Genomic DNA, 18361 nt, shown 5'->3' with positions numbered 1-18361 from the left:
CAAATTTTGTATTAAATATCCGGACAAACGCGGATAGAACCGGGCAATCTGGTAACCGTATTCTAAATAGAATCATTTTCGTATGGAAAATTTGACATTATCAACAAAAATATAATTTTGCCTTCTTAGCAAATTTAGGTCAAAATCAGCCTGATTAAAGGTTGTTCAATGTTACATTTTTCATTATGCGGATGGCACAGTTCTGCAAAATTTTGATGTCACTAAATGTATTTGAAACTTAGTTTAGCCAGCTTTTTTCAAGGAATTTTGAAAGCACTACGATGCCAAATTTTGATCTCTTTCGACCCTAAAAAGGACATCGCTGTACTGGCTAAATTCTATTCAAATGGTGGTAAAACAAGATTTAAGATTTTAGTAAAACCTACACTTGGAATGATTATGGTATAGACAATGAGACTCAAATTTTAACATTCTACCACCTTTTTTCGGGCAAAATGATACCAAATTCTACTTTCAAGGCAAGATTAAAAATGTAGGTATAGTTCTATCATAACATTGTGCTCGTGTACGGATGAAAAGATTTGTTATTTTAGTCGACACTAAGAAAATTAGTTTTTTGCTTGCCTGGCCCAACACTTCTTTAAAATGACACTTCATTGCTTGAAGTTAAAAAAAATCATGCAGATACATTTTTACATCGTTGAAATCCAAAACTTGATTTACCTATTGTCATTTTCAGATTCCTCACTTTCCTATTACAGTATTTGGAAAGCTAACTGGGAAAAGTTATCTCAATTATTTTTCTCGTGATATCTAAACTGACACTTTTTAATGTATATTCAATTGTCGAATTTAAGGCCTCTTTGACTATAAACGGAAATAAAAATCGAGCAAACCTTGATGGTAAAATAACACTAATTTTTGATAGCATACCTCGTTAGTAAAATTTGGTATTATTTTATCCGAATATAGGTGGAACAGAAACAAAATTTTGGTCTCAAACTTCATTTAAAAAAAAGCACAAATACGCCTAGTTTTAGTAATATTTGAAGCATAATGCTACCTCGTTTAGCCTGTGCCTTCAGTGCTGTTTTCAGAGTTGAATTATGCCATTTTTGGCAACTGTTGCATCGAAAATTTGGCATCATTGTGCTCTCAAAAGCACTTTTAAACTGTTGGCTAAACGAGCTACTATTAAGGGTTAAGTGAAACTTTCGATTGACATGTTTCTGGTATCCGTATATGTAAATTAAGAACCAAATTTTATCAGTCTACCACCTCAACTCGGGTAAAGTGATACCACAGTTTGCTATCGAGGCACTATTAAATATAATTTTATCATAGAAGTCTGCTCAGGAGGCGTTTTTTTAAATATTAGCAAAATCGGGATCAATACCAAGTATAAGTAAAACTTTGGGCAAAAAATAAGGAAAATACTCAAAATATTAAAGTTTAACTCATGGTTGCCATAAAAAATTTTCAGCACCTACCCGGGCTGGACAAATCCGGGCTATTTTATCCAAAAACCAGGCAAAATTCGGGCATTTAATTTCAAGTAAATTTCTTACTGACTTCGGTTTTTGAAGAGTTTTGCATAAACGGTATTTTTAATAATTTTGCGATGAATTGATTAAAACATCGATGGTAGTTTATAAAGCAACTTATACATTTCAGAATCTGGGCATCTTGATTCGTATCGTAAACTGAAAATTCAGAGTGTCTCTAGATCATGACGTTTTTTTTCCAAATTAGCCTTATTTTGAATCTTGCGAACAGCAGAAAATGTTTTTTTTCACGAAGATTTCACATCAGCCTGTGGGCTGTTGGTGTATGTTAAAAGAAAAAAAATGTTTGCATACTTTTTGCGGTCGTAAAGTTTCAAAAACCTTGTGGCCCGCATGTCAAATTGTATTGAGTGTTTGATGGAGTCCCCAGAATTTATGCAAACATATTTTGCTTTCCTTGTACCATGACAGGCCACACACGATGAAATTTTTTCATAAAGTGTAAATATTCTGCAGTCCGCAAGCTTTAAAATAAGGTTATTACGGTGCAAATCTTGGCTACACATGCTTTAGAGTCAGCTTGCCAGATTGCTTGGTTTTATCCGGGCTTGCCCGAATATTTGGTAAAAAATTCCGTTGATAAAGCCTGGATTTATTCACTTAATTTGTAAAATCATACAAAAAAACCTTAGATTAGGTTACCATATTTTTGGGAGAGTCAAAAAACAATTTTTTTTAAGCAACCCTGAAACACGATTTAAATTCTGCTGATGTATTTCGATGAAAAAAAGTTTAATCCCTACACTAACTGACTGGCAGTTGTCAAAAGCTACAGCTAAGAGAAGCTTTAAAATACGAAAAAAACTGCAAATTGACGTTAATAAGAATAAAATAAAAAAAATCAAATTATGCCTCGATGTTCCTCCAAACTCTAGAGTTTTCAAACTTTTATGAACGTAAAACATGGCTGCAGAAATTTATATCTCTATTTTGACGGGTTTAACGAGTTTTCTTGATCATAAAGGATACAAAACACCTCCATAATATTAAATTGGTAAACTAAGGCAGTTCGTGATACTGCATAAATTAAGGGGTTAAATTTTTTAACATTACTTCTTAAATTTTACCTACTAAAAATATGAAATTTTACCTTTATTCAATTCTCAAGGCCCTCGCACCATTCTCCTTTATTTTTTCCTTCAAACTTTACCGTTTGAGAGGGTTTCTAGCTTTTTGTCCTAAACGGGCTTGATTTTGGAAAACGTCCCGATTTTTTTAATATAACAAATTTACCTCAAAATACAACAAAAGCCAAAAGAATAAATTTTCTAGGGGAAAAAAGTTGAACCGTCACATAAAATAACCTGCTGCTTCTAAACGCATTGATTTCATCAGGAAGGGTGTTTGTTTGCGAGCCTTCGAAAACATAGATATTTCAGGATTTTGAAATCACATTTTTACATAAATTTAAAATTTTCGAAAACATATCAAGTTTTTTCTACATTTGAAACTCAACGTATAGGTTTTTAAACGTAGAAAAAAGTTGTAAGATATTTTAACTTTAGACTAAGTTATTGATGATTATGTGGAAAAATTTCATGTTGATCAATGTTACCCCGTTTTACGGTAACATAATCTTGCAGTGGAAATGGAGTATCATTTCTATAAAAATTGAATAGAAAAAAGGATCTCATTGAAATAAAACTGCCTTGTTTGAAGGTAATGAAATACATTATTATGAGAATAAAAATTTTTGAGTTGTGTTTTGCCCGTAAATCCACGCAATTCGCACGACCCTAGTTTAATTTAAATGCTTACAAAAATGAAAAAAAAAGTAACATTAAGGAACGGGCTCATCATAAGTGCCAAATAAAATGCCAATCCTAAACGATGAAGAAGATCGCCAGGGAATCTGATGCTTGAACCTTCGGGGGATGGGATGTTTAATTTTTCAAAAGTTCCATTGGAGGTCACTTAATTGGTAATATCTCAAAAGTTTATCCAGTTTTCCTTCGTCCAGTTTCTAGATTTCGAAATATGATTCAATTTTTAATGACAGGAAAAAAAAGCGTACCTTTCAGTTGAAAAGTAACTAAAAACTACAACCAAAAAATACTGAAAATCATGTTCGTTTGCCCCTTTAGTTATGCAATTTCATGTTATGTCATGTCATGTCTCTAAGTTCTTTGCACCTCGGCAAAATATGAATTTCGATGCCTTATGTAATCTATTCAATATGAATTTGCATTCAGTTATTTTTCACTATGAAATTTATTATATGTTGGTTTATGTGTGGGGTTTTCCTTTTCCGTGATATTTGATTTGACCTCACATTTTGTGCTTATCCTTGGATAGATCAGTTATCGTGAGAGGTTAATTCGGTAATGCAATATTTCTTAGCACCTTAATAAAAGATATCTGTCCAGTTTAATCTATAATATTGATTGATGGAAAATCGATTTTGAATCGACCCAGTATTCAAGCAAATTAGATTCTTCTGCATAATTATACATCCAATCCACCGAGAAAAAAAGAGTTCTGAATATTTTAACAGTTTGTTCAAGGAGACAAGACAGGACTTTTTTTTCCTGTCATTTGTTTGCACACCTAGAACCAATTGTAGATATCGTCATTATCAATACTAGTGAAAGTATCATTGATATCTAGAACTAAAGTTTTTTCCCCCTGTGGGTGGTTGGGAAGGCCACTTTTGATAAATTACTGCTGCTGTTATCGTAAACCCATCAATGAAGATTGTTATCATTGTTAAGGTGTACTGTAGGTGTAGTTATTCTATCCATTTTATGTGGTAAAGTTGTTCTAGAATGTGGGAATTTAGTCCACCTGTTCGTTCGGACAAATGTGTTTTTTTAAATAATAAACTTTTTCTCATAAGGCACCCGTCATCGGTCCGGAATGGCTGCCCCACCACCCAAGACAGAAGACTCGATGCGGTTGGTGAGATTTTGTGCAATCGGTGGTGGCCTACAATTTGGGTAGCCACTTCACTATATAGTTGGAGCTGGCCCAAGACCGGGCCAAAGATCGTTCGTTGCCAAGAGTCTCAGTCAATTCGGTTGCTCGGTTGGATGAATGGAATGGAACGACATCGATGAAGGCGAAAAAACTCGTTTTCCGATCATTGAGAACACCAGATCGGTGGTTGATTTCGTTTTTTTTTCTTACGGGCGGCTTCTATCGAAGTTTGCAGATGTTAACCTAAGTTAATCTGCCGACATTTTTTAGCTCTGGCTTGTTTTGTCACCTTTCCTGTCAAGGAAAAAATTGGAAAACTGGTTCCACGAATGCGGTTAAAAGGTCCTTCTCTTCGATATTTCGTTGAGTTTTGCTCACTTCATAATCCTCACGTTTTCTGATTTAATTTTTCAAATCTCTTCAAGCATCGCACAATCGCACAAGTTAATTTTCCGTTGCATAATTAGGCTTAATTCCGTTTTGCTCGGTAGACACAATCTCCCACAAAAAAAAACGCTGCTTTCGCTGGGCACGTTTTTTGCAGCCACTTTTTTTTCTATCTCTTCCTCCCTTTTGGGGTGCAAAATCTAATTCACAAATTGGTCACAACTTTCCATCGATTATCTCAGATTCGGTCATTGCCCATTTCCGGTTGTAAATCGAAACAACAACACCAATCACTGAACACTAATTTTCCCACAGAATATCGCCACCGAAAAAAATACGAAAACACAATTACAGAATAGAGGTCCCTTTAGAAGTCCTTAAACCAGGAACTCCTTCCACCACCCTCTCCCATTCACAAACGAAGATAAAAAAAAAACCCATTCGCACCTTTCGGAAGCAACCACCCAAGGCGGGGGTTTGAAGATGGGGGCGCGAATACACGAAAGACAAAACCGCGAGAATCCGGTGTAGGACAACCGTTGGCGTGCAGTGTCCGAATAAAACTGAAGTTGCGCTCCTGAGCCGCGTGCGATCGAAGCTCTGTGCTCGAGCAATTTTTTCAATGTTTTTTTTTCGCTAAGTTTCAACTTCAACCGTTTTGTCTGAAGCTACGACGGGGTGGTTCTTCTCGAGGCTTGGGATTTGCCAACAGCGAGTTTGAGGTTTAATTTTTCTCGGTGCTTCAAAGGGGTGGTGGAAAATCTGTGTGTGCGCGCGCTTGAAGTTTGATGTAAAAACGATTCTTAAGTTTCAAACAAACCTCCTATATGAGAACGCTAGTTATTCGCTCTAAAGGTACCTACTTTGGCAGCAGTGTTACGATCTCTGAAATTAAAACTAGCCTAGCAGTTCGGAAAAGAGCAACAGCAACAACACTCGGTGGCACTGAAATTGCGAGCTAATGGCTTAGTGTCATTCGTTCTAGCACCCGGTTTTTTTTTTCTGTTACTGAACAACGCGAGTGTTTTCATGAGCATATATGAAACATTTGTTCTCCAGTTGAGCAACTTAATTGTGAACATCAGAATCAGATTACCAGAGATATTTTTTGAAATAAACTCAACTAGTAGCGGGTATAAATGTCCAGTATTATTTTTTTAAAGTTGTCCAATAAACTCAATCGTTATGATTAAAATGAAAATATTTTCTTGTCACAGCAAAGCGCATAATGGTTCCAATCCTCAAAAAGCTGGAAAAAAGTCAATTTTTCAAGTCAACGAGAACCAAATTTTCTTATGTAGGATTCTCCAATATTCAAGGAACGTTATAATGTATTTAGATATTTTCTTGGACATGTCGTTCAAGTTTGTTCCATGTAAGGTGTATATTCCATGGAAAAAAAATTTGAACGACAACCGCAACACAAGAATAATTTTTTTTTAATCTCAACTCAAAACAACTAAAAAAAAGCATCTAAGGTAACGAACTTATTTTGGACCGCATTGGGAAGTGGCTATGATATTTTCTGAAACAAAAAAATACATGTTACTATTTTTGACTAAATACTTTATCCGTTCATTACGAAAATCGTGGCTATTTCTATAGAAACATCCCATCTTTTGTTGTAGTGTAGCAATATTTAAGCCTGAAAACTCGTTATTTCGATCATTACTCTGGTCGGTATTTTGGACCAACAGGTTTCTATTTTGGACCACCCTTAAACTAAATAAGATTTTTTTTTAATAAATTTTACTATATTAACGACAGCAATTGATGCGCAATTATGCGAATAATTCAGTTAATCTTCCCCTTTCTCAATCTTTTGTCAAGTTTTGTTTGTTCACTTTCATTCATTCCTGAGCTAATTTTTTTTCAACTTTTCCCCAAAGGCTATTTGACTACATTTTTTTTTGTTGAATATTTCTTACTACAGCCATCTGTTTTTTCTACGACTTCCTATGCTTTAAAACATTTTTTTTGGATAAGAATAAAGTAAAAATAGAAACACTTCTCCTTTATATAGTGTGTTTCAAACGTTTTGAAAATTCCGACAGCACACTGTAATTTCAACGAAATTTGATCTGCAGTGTTAAATACTGGCCAGTTGGCTTATCTTTAGGATCAATTTTTAAACGCAAATTTTTGCAGGCGACTCAATTATAAGTTGATAAAGTCTGACATCATCAACACCGCGACATCAATTGATGCATTTGACTTCCAAAACCTTTATATGGATTTGGTTTAGCTTCAGTTCTGAAGAAAACACAGATTCAAAAAAGATAAAAATGTGCGAGAACTATGGGACCTTTTTAAACATCTTAGAGTCAGATTTTTTTTGCTGAAAAAATCACAAAAGTTTAGTATTATCTTTAAACAACTTTTGATCTACAAAAACATGTATCATTAGAGTAAATTTTCCAATTTTTTTTTTCAAAAATTACAAATCCACAGGATCTGAAAAACTAGATTTTTAGTACTGTTTCACTTGCAATTTTAACCCATTTCAACTATTTTTCCTTAGTTTTGAAACATATGAAGGCTATCTCATAGCTATAGTTCAATTTTCTTTTGTTAAATTGGTTCTACTAATAACTGGGATATTTCAACTGATACAAAAATTAAACTAAATTTTGGCTACCCCATAAAGGCGTTAAATTGACCCATTATTGAGAACCTCCACGATCTGTCAAATAACGGGTCGTTTTGTCGTATCAATTCTACCCCTTATTTCAAAAAGCTAGGGAAGCGAGCTTAGAAGGGGTTCAAAACGTCGTTATTCGTCCAGTAAATTGGCTATAAGGTACACAGGGGTAAGTAGGGACGGTTTTTCGCATAGTTTAACTTTGAAAAATCATTGAAAAATCATCAACGTGATGCAGAACATGTTGTTTACAAATTTTGAAGAGATGAGCTTGATAGACGCAAAGCGAGGAAAGTTACCTCGTAAATTGTTGTGGACTGCTGATTTCTTCACTTACCCAGCCTTATGGGGTAAGTGGGGACGGTAGATTTGCTCTTTGATTTCTCGGGAAATTTTCAACAAATTTGTGTTTTTGGTTGAATACGTTACTTTATTGCTACACGGAAAATAATAAAAAGGTAAAATTTACCGAATTAGCAAAGGTGAACGCTCGTGAAAGCCAAAAAGGTAACTTCTACCTCTTCGAGGTGAAACTCACCTCACAGTTAGGTAAAATTTACCTGAATCGAGGTTTGAAAAAAGGTACAATTTAGCGAGAAAAAAGGTGAATCCAAAAAAGGTAAATCTTACCTCGTAGCAAGGTGAAGTTCATCTGAATTGAGCTCGATAAAAAAGTATAAAAAATGGTAAATTTTACCTTTTTTTTATTTTCCGTGTAGAACCATCCACAATTTTGGAATAAGTTCATGGTACTATAAGTAAAGCATCTTTCAATGAATATTGTGTTTAATTTATGTTGCAATACACAAGATCCGATTTTATCGAAAATATATACTTATTCCAGAACAAACAAGTACTTTTCCCGATTTTTCATGATCCAAAAACTAAATTAATTTGATGAAGAAAAGAAAATTGAAAAAATGTGTAAACATCAAGTCTGAATAAAGCCGTCCCCACTTATTTATCCCACCCGAAGTCCCCACTTACCCCGGTGTACCTTAATAAAAAAGACTTTTGTAAGTATTTTATAGACAATTTGTTCAAATTTTCCATTAGTAGATCCTAAAATTTACACAATACACAAGCATTTGAAATAAGGGGTAATCCGTTATGAGCTGTTATGAGCGATTGAAATAAGGGGTAGTTATTTGCCGCTACAAGCGTTCTCAGGCTGAGTACCCCATAAAAAGGAAAGAGACTTTATCCGAAAAAAGGAGTTCTCCCAGTCTTATCGAATAGCGGGTCAAAGGTATTCGTTAAGGGGTAGCCAAAAGTTAGCTTGTACATATTTGCGATTTGTTGTCGTTTTTTTCCCAACCCCTCCTTTAAAAAGGGGTTTATATTTTCTCTTCTATCTAACCAAGCATTTTTTTTTTTCGAAAAACAACCCTTAATGGTTGTAATTTGTAGACCAAACTGTCAATATTTTTTCATGAAGCATTAAAAATAATAGTCGTGACTATGAGAAAAGCTTTTCTTCTAGAATTAAAATTAATGACTTCATAAAAAAACATGGTGCATGTCCTGTTTTTTCATGTTTTTAAACTGTAGCTACTGGCAACTGCTCATCAAACAGCCATTAATGTGGATTATTAGATTAACGTGGTTAAAACATAGTGCACAAAAAGTAAGTACCGTAATCCGATTATTTTTTCTGTTAAGGGGAATGTGGCATGTTTTATATTTTTAAAACAAATAATGGACTCCTTTGAACGTAAGACATGGATGCAGAAATATATAAGACTTCTTTAAATTTGATTTCAAAATCGTTTTCGTCTCTGTTCAGAATTTGATGCTTTGAGGTAACATTGATCAGTCCCTATTCTGACGGTTTTAACGAGTTTTCTTGATCAAAAAGGATACAAAACACCTTTATAATATTTACATATGCAAGTTTATCAATTTTACCTTGATTTTTAACGTTTTATTTAAGAAATATTTATAATTGAAAAAAGAACTATGATGCTGCCTACATTTAGGGACAAAAAATATAATAATTGCTAAAAAGTTTGAGCTTCAACATACAAATGAAATTTTACCTTCACACATTCCCCTAGGCCTTCCCACTATTTTCATTTTCATTTTTTCTTCAAAGTTGACGATTTGATAGGGTTCCTATCCATTTGTCCAATACGGGCTTACTTTTGGAAAATGTCCGTATTTTTTAAATATAAAAGAAATTATCATTAAATGACTATAAAAATAGCACTATAACTGTTCATATACAAAGAAAAAAAGTTGTTCTTTCACATTAAGCATCCCGTTTGCCTCTAAATGCTTTTTGGTATCATCAGAGGAGCTGTTTGATTGCGAGCATTGGGAAACATAGATATTTTAAGATTTTGAAATTAGATTTTTACTTACAGAAAAAAGTTTCAAAAACAAAACACATTTTACCTATTTGATACTCAATTAATAGGCTTTCAAACGTAGAAAACAGTTTTCAAAAATTCAAACTATAGACTGAGTTATTGATGATAATGTGGAAAAGTTTATTGTTGGTCAAATTTACCCCGGTGATCAAAGTTACCCCGTTTTACGGTGAAAAGAATGATTGACTTGGTTTTTTGCCGATTGAAGTGAACCCCGTCTAACGGCGGGCTAAGACTTTAGCGAGTTTATTAAATGATATAATGCCAAAATTTCAAATTTTATTTATAGTAAGCGATTGAAAAACTGTGCATAATTCTTTTCATATCGTCGAAAAACGTCTTATTACTTTCATGAACTTTAACAGGAAGTTTAACACCCAGAGTATGTTGAGTAATCCAAATTAAGTCCTCAAGGAATTGAGTAGGACCTATTTTCGACATGGATCAAATTAAGTAGTACATTTTTTTGGTTCTTCGAGATTGCAAACTAGTTTTCAAGTGTTTTATCATAACTGTGAATATGTTTGTAGTTGTTTAATCCAACACAGTTATGCAGAAAACCTCTTGAAAGATGACTCCAATAATGACACGTCCTCCCGAAATGGGCTTGATTCGACCCAACTGTGAAATATCAAAATTTTAATTCCAATTTTCTCTCCCTTATCAGCTTATTCAAATGAAATATCAGATATGTTTAAAATCAAAAAAAGTAGTTTTTACTGTATTTGTTCAAAATGTTCATGATAAACATGATTTATGAGAGAAATATTGGGAAAAAGCTACAAGGTGGTCCAAAATATGTACCCGGTCCAAAATAAGTCCGTTACCCTATATCAACATAACATATGACATAAGGGGATTTTGCGCCGGGGGTCTTCAGATATTCCCCAAAAATGGAAATTTGGCTCATTTTTAAGACTTAAAAACACATGTATTTTTACAGATTTCTAACATTTTAATTTTTCGAGATAGATTCATTTCCCACGTGAGCTTTCATTACGTCGTATGAAACATCTTAAGAATTTACAGAAAACTGCTGCAAAAGTTAACCACTTTTAAATTTGTATCTCACATATAGAATATCAGCAAATCCGGTAAACTACGTTTTACCTGTTACTAAATAAATCGTTAGAAAAGTCTTCTTCAAGTTATTCGAGTTGTGTCCTTTTTTTGTTGATTTTGTATGGGAGCCCCCCTTCCAAAAGAATTAAGATTCTTGAAACCATCATACAAACAATCTTTGGTCCGAAAAACCCTCGGATACCTAATTTCACTTTATTCCGACCGCCCGTTTATACGTGGTGGTGTAACAAAGAAAATGCGTCCATTTTTATATAAAAAAGAAGAAGATAGCAGGAGGATATGATTTGGTATGGCAGTCCTCCTTCCATATAAAGTAAGATCCTCGAAACTATTATACAAAACATCTCTGGCCCGAAAAACCTTCGGATACCAAATTTCACATTATTCTGACCATCCGTTTATACGTGATGGTGTTACAAAGTAAACGCTTTCATTTTTATAAATAGGATGTTGTCCATTCTAAATGGGAAGAAGTCCACTAGTTTTTGTCTCTTTTTGAATTATATCGTAATCAAACCCTTTGTTTACATTTTGTTTCATACGACGTAATGAAAGCTCACGCGAGATTTATATTTTTTTTGTAAATTAAATTAATCTTTATTTCAGAGCTACATAACTCTGTTATCATTCAACGGAAATAATTAAATAGCACATCAGAACGCATTGAAATTTTATAAGTGTTCCAAATAAAATATTTCAAAAAAAATTATGTAATGACCTTCAACATGAAAAATTGTAAATAAGATTTAAATGGTGTCTATAGTACCGTCTGCATCACCGAAAATTTTGCAAAAAATACCTTTGTATAGCCCAATTTATAATGCAACTTTTTTTTGGAAGACACCAAAGTGGGCCAACAGTTTCCTTGAGACATATGAAATAAATAATGACAGTAAATCTCTTTTTTTCGCATCGAAGATAAATAATGGTCGAACAATTGTACTCACATATACAGGTAAAGCGCGCTTTTAACAACATGGGAAGAAACGTACTTATAGCACTTTGCCAAAACCTTGTAAGTAGGTAGGTAAGTAAGTGAGTAAGTAATTAAGTAATTTGGTGAGTAAGTAAGTGAGTAAGTAAGTAAGTAAGTAAGTAAGTAAGTAAGTAAGTAAGTAAGTAAGTAAGTAAGTAAGTAAGTAAGTAAGTAAGTAAGTAAGTAAGTAAATAAGTAAGTAAGTAAGTAAGTAAGTAAATAAGTAAGTAAGTAAGTAAGTAAGTAAGTAAGTAAGTAAGTAAGTAAGTAAGTAAGTAAGTAAGTAAGTAAGTAAGTAAGTAAGTAAGTAAGTAAGTAAGTAAGTAAGTAAGTAAGTAAGTAAGTAAGTAAGTAAGTAAGTAAGTAAGTAAGTAAGTAAGTAAGTAAGTAAGTAAGTAAGTAAGTAAGTAAGTAAGTAAGTAAGTAAGTAAGTAAGTAAGTAAGTAAGTAAGTAAGTAAGTAAGTAAGTAAGTAAGTAAGTAAGTAAGTAAGTAAGTAAGTAAGTAAGTAAGTAAGTAAGTAAGTAAGTAAGTAAGTAAGTAAGTAAGTAAGTAAGTAAGTAAGTAAGTAAGTAAGTAAGTAAGTAAGTAAGTAAGTAAGTAAGTAAGTAAGTAAGTAAGTAAGTAAGTAAGTAAGTAAGTAAGTAAGTAAGTAAGTAAGTAAGTAAGTAAGTAAGTAAGTAAGTAAGTAAGTAAGTAAGTAAGTAAGTAAGTAAGTAAGTAAGTAAGTAAGTAAGTAAGTAAGTAAGTAAGTAAGTAAGTAAGTAAGTAAGTAAGTAAGTAAGTAAGTAAGTAAGTAAGTAAGTAAGTAAGTAAGTAAGTAAGTAAGTAAGTAAGTAAGTAAGTAAGTAAGTAAGTAAGTAAGTAATTAAGTAACCCTATTAATCAATTAATTACTTTTTTGTCTAATAAGATACGAAGTTACAGGCTTCGTCAATATTGTTCAATTTCTTCATACAAACATAAAAGTTCAAATTTACTCATGTAAACGTTACTTAACCCTTCGTTTCATAAAGTAACAAATTTGCAACAATTAATGTATGGAAAAAGTGAAAAATCGTATTTTATTTTAATTTTTTTATTCTTGATGTACTCATAATTTCCAACTACAGACCCCGTTCGATTTTGGCAACACGCCCGTACATTTTGTGTTGCCAAAATCGAATGTTGCCAAAATCGAACGGTTTTTTTTCCAACTTTTTTTTCAGTTATTTTTACTAAATAACTATAATTATTATCAAAAACATTATTTTAAGTCAGTTTCCGATCACTTGTAGTCATTTTTTAATTTTTTCTTCAATTTTTTTTTATGCATTTTGCACTTTTCTTTTTTTGTTTGTAATGCCTGTTTTCTTTTGTCATATTTGCTGTTTTTGTCATTCTTCATCATTTTTTAAGTTGTTTTTTGTCATTTTCAGTCTTTTGTTTGAATTTGTTTTTTAACTTTTTGAATTTTTTATCTTTTTGTCATTTTTGAGTACTTAATAAAATTTTTAAAAAACTTTTTTATTTATTGTTGCATTTTATCACCATTTCAGAACACAAAAACGTATTTATGGTATTTGTCTAAATTCAATTGGTCCTGTTATAACGAAAACTAAAAGGTAATGTTGTTTCTAAAAACCGTTCGATTTTGGCACATGTGCCAAAATCGGATGTTGCCAAAATCGAATGTTGCCAAAATCTAATGTTGCCAAAAACGAACGGGGTCTGTATTAAAAATGATTTTTAAGGAAAAATAAAAAATCATGAATCAAAATCACTTAAAACGATGCTATTAAAACTCTAGGGTTTGAGAAATTCAAAAATGACCCCGAATAAATAGACTCAGTCTAATGAGATATGTTTTGTTTGGTTTCTTTCAAACATATGCAATGCGGTTGCGCTGGGAGGACAATCCCAGCGATAAGAAAGCATGTTAGTGCTGGTCCGGCATAGAATCTTATGCCGATTATTCCACCTCCTGGGAAGGTCAATATTGGAGTAGAGTCTTATTTGTGGGTGAAGAATTGATAGGATTTTAGAATTTAAAGTTCAGTCTCCATAACTAAGGTTCTGAAACAGGAACATTATATGTAGGTGCCTTGTTACGATGTATAATTCGCAGTATGTTTCAGTCAAGCCTTCATTCGATCGGCATTTCTTTCTCTACAATTTTTTCGCAACCCACTAATTAAATCTCTTCCAAAGACCTACTCAGCTGATAGTAACACAAAGTGTAATTAAAATCATGCTCAACAGAGCTAGGTGTCCGCTACCTGGCTCGTGCGCGATTTGCATCAGCTGAGGACTGCCGATAATTCTAGCTACCTAACTCACTTTTCTTTCTTCCCAGCATCCGGAAGTGTCTTATGTAGCTATCAAAACAACTTCATGAATGATTTGTAGCTTATCGCGGGTTTCGAACGCCAATCATTAACACTAACGCTGTTTTTCTTTTCAATAATAATAAGGACTTTCATCTGACAACGGCTGTAAATCCAAGTAGTCGGTAATTATAGAAACAATTACGATCAGCTGCTTTGTTCCGCATACTATGATGAAAACAAGGTTTGCATAGTCAATCGTCAATGTGATTGAAAGTGAGATTATTAGCGGAGAAAAAGTTTGATTCTCTATGGACTAACCCAAGGTTTGGTAACCTGCGGAAACCTTCGAAAAGCTGAATTAGAATCTTTTAGAAAGGATCAGCAGATGGTTTTGAATGTTCTGTTTTTCCGCGTTTTGAGCAATCCCAAAAAGCCTCTACTCGATGAGGCTGTTAGTGTATTCTAAGCTAGTAAACGTCAGCCTGATGGATGTGCCATTCGAAGCACTTGGTGTGTCTTCACCGGGGAATGAAAATCTACAAGAAAAAAAAACTCATTCTGCGGCATCACTACTGTCAGCTGTAACGGCCTGGGTTAAGTGCACTTGTTCTTAGCCACACAACTTGTAGAAGAAGTTGAAGCTGAAAGAAAAAAAAACACAACACAACTACCTTCTCTAAGTAGCTGGTGGCCGTAAGGCTGAACTGAGCGGGGTTTCTGTGAAGGTCTTCAACCCGACTTGCTTCACTATAGGCTACTAGCTAAAGCAACAACCAGGCGAGTCGTCATGATTCAGCTGAAAAATACCCACTTAAATAGGAGAGGTAGCTTGACAGCTTTTTGGGGGAGAAAAACAAGCTCGACTTCAACTTGTTGAAAGTTTTTGCTGCCGTTTCTCAGATTCTCCGGTTGACAGTCTTTTGCCGCAAGACGAGCGCGGCACGCAGTTGGGCCGTGTTGTTTTTGTTTTTCCATTCTAAATTTGGTTAGTTGCTACTTAGTTTTCGTTGTAGCTTACTAAGCTCAAATTTTCTAGCTTATCATGGCTCCTCGCAGCTCGACTAACGTAATGCAATCGACATGGATAGCCAGAAGGAAAATTGTCAGCAATCGATTCGTCTGACAGCCATGTGCTCTGCAGTTCTTGCCTATGTTGTTGTTTTCGTCTTTGGGTTCATATGAAGAAACTTGGTGACACCAGCACTGGAAAAGGATTCTTAACTTCATCAGATGCGATCGGTACTTTTTAGTCCGTTTCGAAGCTTGTGATTCCATTTAAATACATACACACACATATCTGTTTCCAAAATGTCGTTGCTTACGATCAGCAGCTACAAACATGTGGATGTGTGCGTGTTTGTATCTTTCGTCTGAACTGTGGAAAATCCGAATCGATTGGTTGCAGTTCGTGGTTTAATCGACCTCTTTTTATTGAGTGTCTCTTTCGATTGCTGTTTCTTAATATCGAATCATCATGTGTGCCACCACAGCCTCTGATTTGGAGTCACCTTCTGGTTTTGCTCAGGTGTCGGTTGCTGATAGATGCGGTGCGATGACTGTCATGTGGATGAATTAGGTTCCGCATGTTTGCTCAATTTGTCTGAGGCAATTTAACACTTGTTAAGTTCTCTCGACGCGCCCGCTGCTGGAGAGCATGGTGATTCGTTTATTTCTGGTTTGAATATATGCCGCTGATTTACAACTTGGATCACACACATACCTAATAGGGTTTTGAAAATATTTATTCAAATTGATACTAGAACATTCAGTCTGATGAATATACTTACGGAATTCAACAAAATGTGGAATATGATACATACACCCATAGAAGAGGTTGCAAAAATCCAATGCCTATTTAGCAAATCTCTGTGCCGATAATGCGCTGAAATGTGCACTGTGCCGGAGATGATATGTTTGAAAAACCGTAACTGGCATAAGGACTCGGCTCCCAACTAAAATGATGCATGACCACTACATTGAAGCGAAACAAGAAAACATTTTATGGGATTTCCTTCCTATTGGATAATTCATCCCAGAAACAAGAAAATAAAAATATAAACTACAGCGCCCGTAGGGAGAGTCGAACTCAAATCGCCGACTATATCGTTTTTCCAGTCCGTCATCCTAACCAGTGTACTATTTGAGCTTCATGCAGGACGAGGGATATTTGTCATAGGCTTTCTGCCACCGAGCAATCACAAAAAATCAAACGGTGGCTCCCGGCGTTTGGCCGTCTTTCAAGGTAGTCCTTTGTCTTGCGATGGTAACGGGAAAGGGAACGGGAGTGAAGGCAAAGGGAAACCCATTGAATGAGAACTGTGCTTTGCTTACTGCCTGCTATTACATACACACGCTACATATACACAGCTGCTAAAGCCGGGCAGCTTGGCCAGGGGTTGTTTGCCGGTAAATTGAAGGAATGGTTTTGTTGTTGCTTTTGCTACATACACACGCACAGCTTAGCCGTGGTTGTTTGCCGGCAAATTGAATTGAAGGAATGTTTTTTTTGTTGTTGCTTTTACTGCATACACACGCACAGCTTGGCCGTGGTTTGCCGGTGCTGGTGGATTGAATTAGAAGGATATTTTTGTTGTTGCTTTTGCTACATTCACACGCACAGTGCTCGGTTCGCTGGCTGCCTGGTGTTGGCCGGTATTTATTTCCATCCTTCTTCGTCTTGTGATGCGATAGGGAGGGACGTGAAAGCGTTTTTATTTTGTTTCTTTCAGACATACGCAATTCGTTTAACTTGGGAGATTAATGCCGGTGGGAGCAAATCAAATCAGCACCGGTTGCGTTATCTTCTTGTACCAATGATGCTATGTAATTGACTACACGCCATTGGCACAGAGGCTGAATTTTGGGTGTATGTTTCCATCAAACGGAGCCAAAAGCTAGAGATACTTTTACTAAGTAGAGTGATTTTCTCTACCCCTACCACTGGATTTTACCCTTTTTTGCTTATCGCGCCCCTTTTTCTATACTTTTGAACACACCATCCATCTGATTCAATTTCGAGAAAATAAATTTGACAAATAGTACTGAGACGAAATTCAAAGTTCACTAGAATTTTTGTTTTGTTTTGTATAACACTTTTGCTAGTACTTCAATAGCCTAACTGATTGACATACAATTTCAAAATAACAATGCTCCTAATGCTCCTTATTTTGGTTCCCCGTTAAAAATTATGACCATTTCTGGGTTTCTAAAATTGGCCGTCATGAAAACATTTGCCATGTCAATACAACCAAGGGGCATATGAATTCTATTATATTACAGAGGATGAATAAACCGCCCGCAGATTATACGAGCTACGCCATTAATGTTTTTGGGGGTAGAAGAAAGATATTTCAATCTCAAGAGTATGCGAAAAAAGAACACCTTATTCTAACAAATTGAGCGGAAATAAGGCTATTTAGTGTTAGCATAGCTTATGCTCGAGATGGACATATGTACATACCAACCATACACCGTCTTAGCCGATTGAGGCTTTACAGACTGAATAAATGACGTGGACAACTTAAGATTAACATTTAACACCCAGTACCGAGATGGGAATCGAACCCATGCCATCAGTGGACCAGCGACTACCGTCTTACCACGCTAACTACTCGACCACCGAGACGTATACGACGATTTGATATGAAATATGTGAAAATATATCTTAATTAAGAGAACCGAGTTTGTAGAGCTATCGGGACGTGTGCAATAAACCCAAGCAGCCAATAATCCCATATCTACTTAAAAGCGGGTCCCCAAAGTTAGAAATTCGCTGAACGAAGGTTCCAACGGGAATTGGTACCGAAATCTCTCGAATGCGAGCATGAAAGTTACAAAATGTTCCTCAAATAGCCTTTTTTGTGACAAGTCAATCGCATCCGTTCAGTTTAAAAGTTACAAATTGGGTCTCAAATAACCTTCCATGGACATGAAGTTCCAAAAAGTTCCTTAAATAGCTTTTTGTGACATGTCAGTCATTTCGATTCAGTATAAAAGTTACAAATTGGGTCTCAAATAGCCTTCTATGGACTTTAAGTTCCAAAAAGCTCCTTAAATAGCATTTTTGTGACATGGCAGCTATTTTCATTCAGTATAAAGGTTACAAATCGCAGACCAACTTTTAGCTTTCATCACACAAATACTGGTGAAATC

At 34.8% G+C, this 18361-nt stretch overlaps 1 protein-coding gene across 4 annotated transcripts in view; it reads right to left on the bottom strand.

The window, feature by feature from the left end:
- Positions 1-18361, bottom strand: part of LOC129757671 (ABC transporter G family member 23) — a 208239-nt gene that overhangs the window by 77478 nt on the left and 112400 nt on the right. Inside the window, exon 1 of one of the 4 annotated variants that reach the window (XM_055755118.1) lies at positions 5277-5384. The exons of 2 other annotated variants lie outside the window; for them this stretch is intronic. The gene's annotated coding sequence lies outside the window, so the exon portion shown is untranslated. Of the gene's footprint in view, positions 1-5181; positions 5201-5276; positions 5385-18361 lie in introns of those variants that run through there. One more of the 4 variants, XM_055755273.1, reaches the window with a different exon arrangement.

Source organism: Uranotaenia lowii, chromosome 1 (assembly GCF_029784155.1).
Source record: "Uranotaenia lowii strain MFRU-FL chromosome 1, ASM2978415v1, whole genome shotgun sequence".
Classification (NCBI taxonomy): Eukaryota; Metazoa; Arthropoda; class Insecta; order Diptera; family Culicidae; genus Uranotaenia; species Uranotaenia lowii.
Note: the sequence above shows the minus strand (reverse complement) of the source record. Positions and strands in the feature narration are given on the sequence as shown.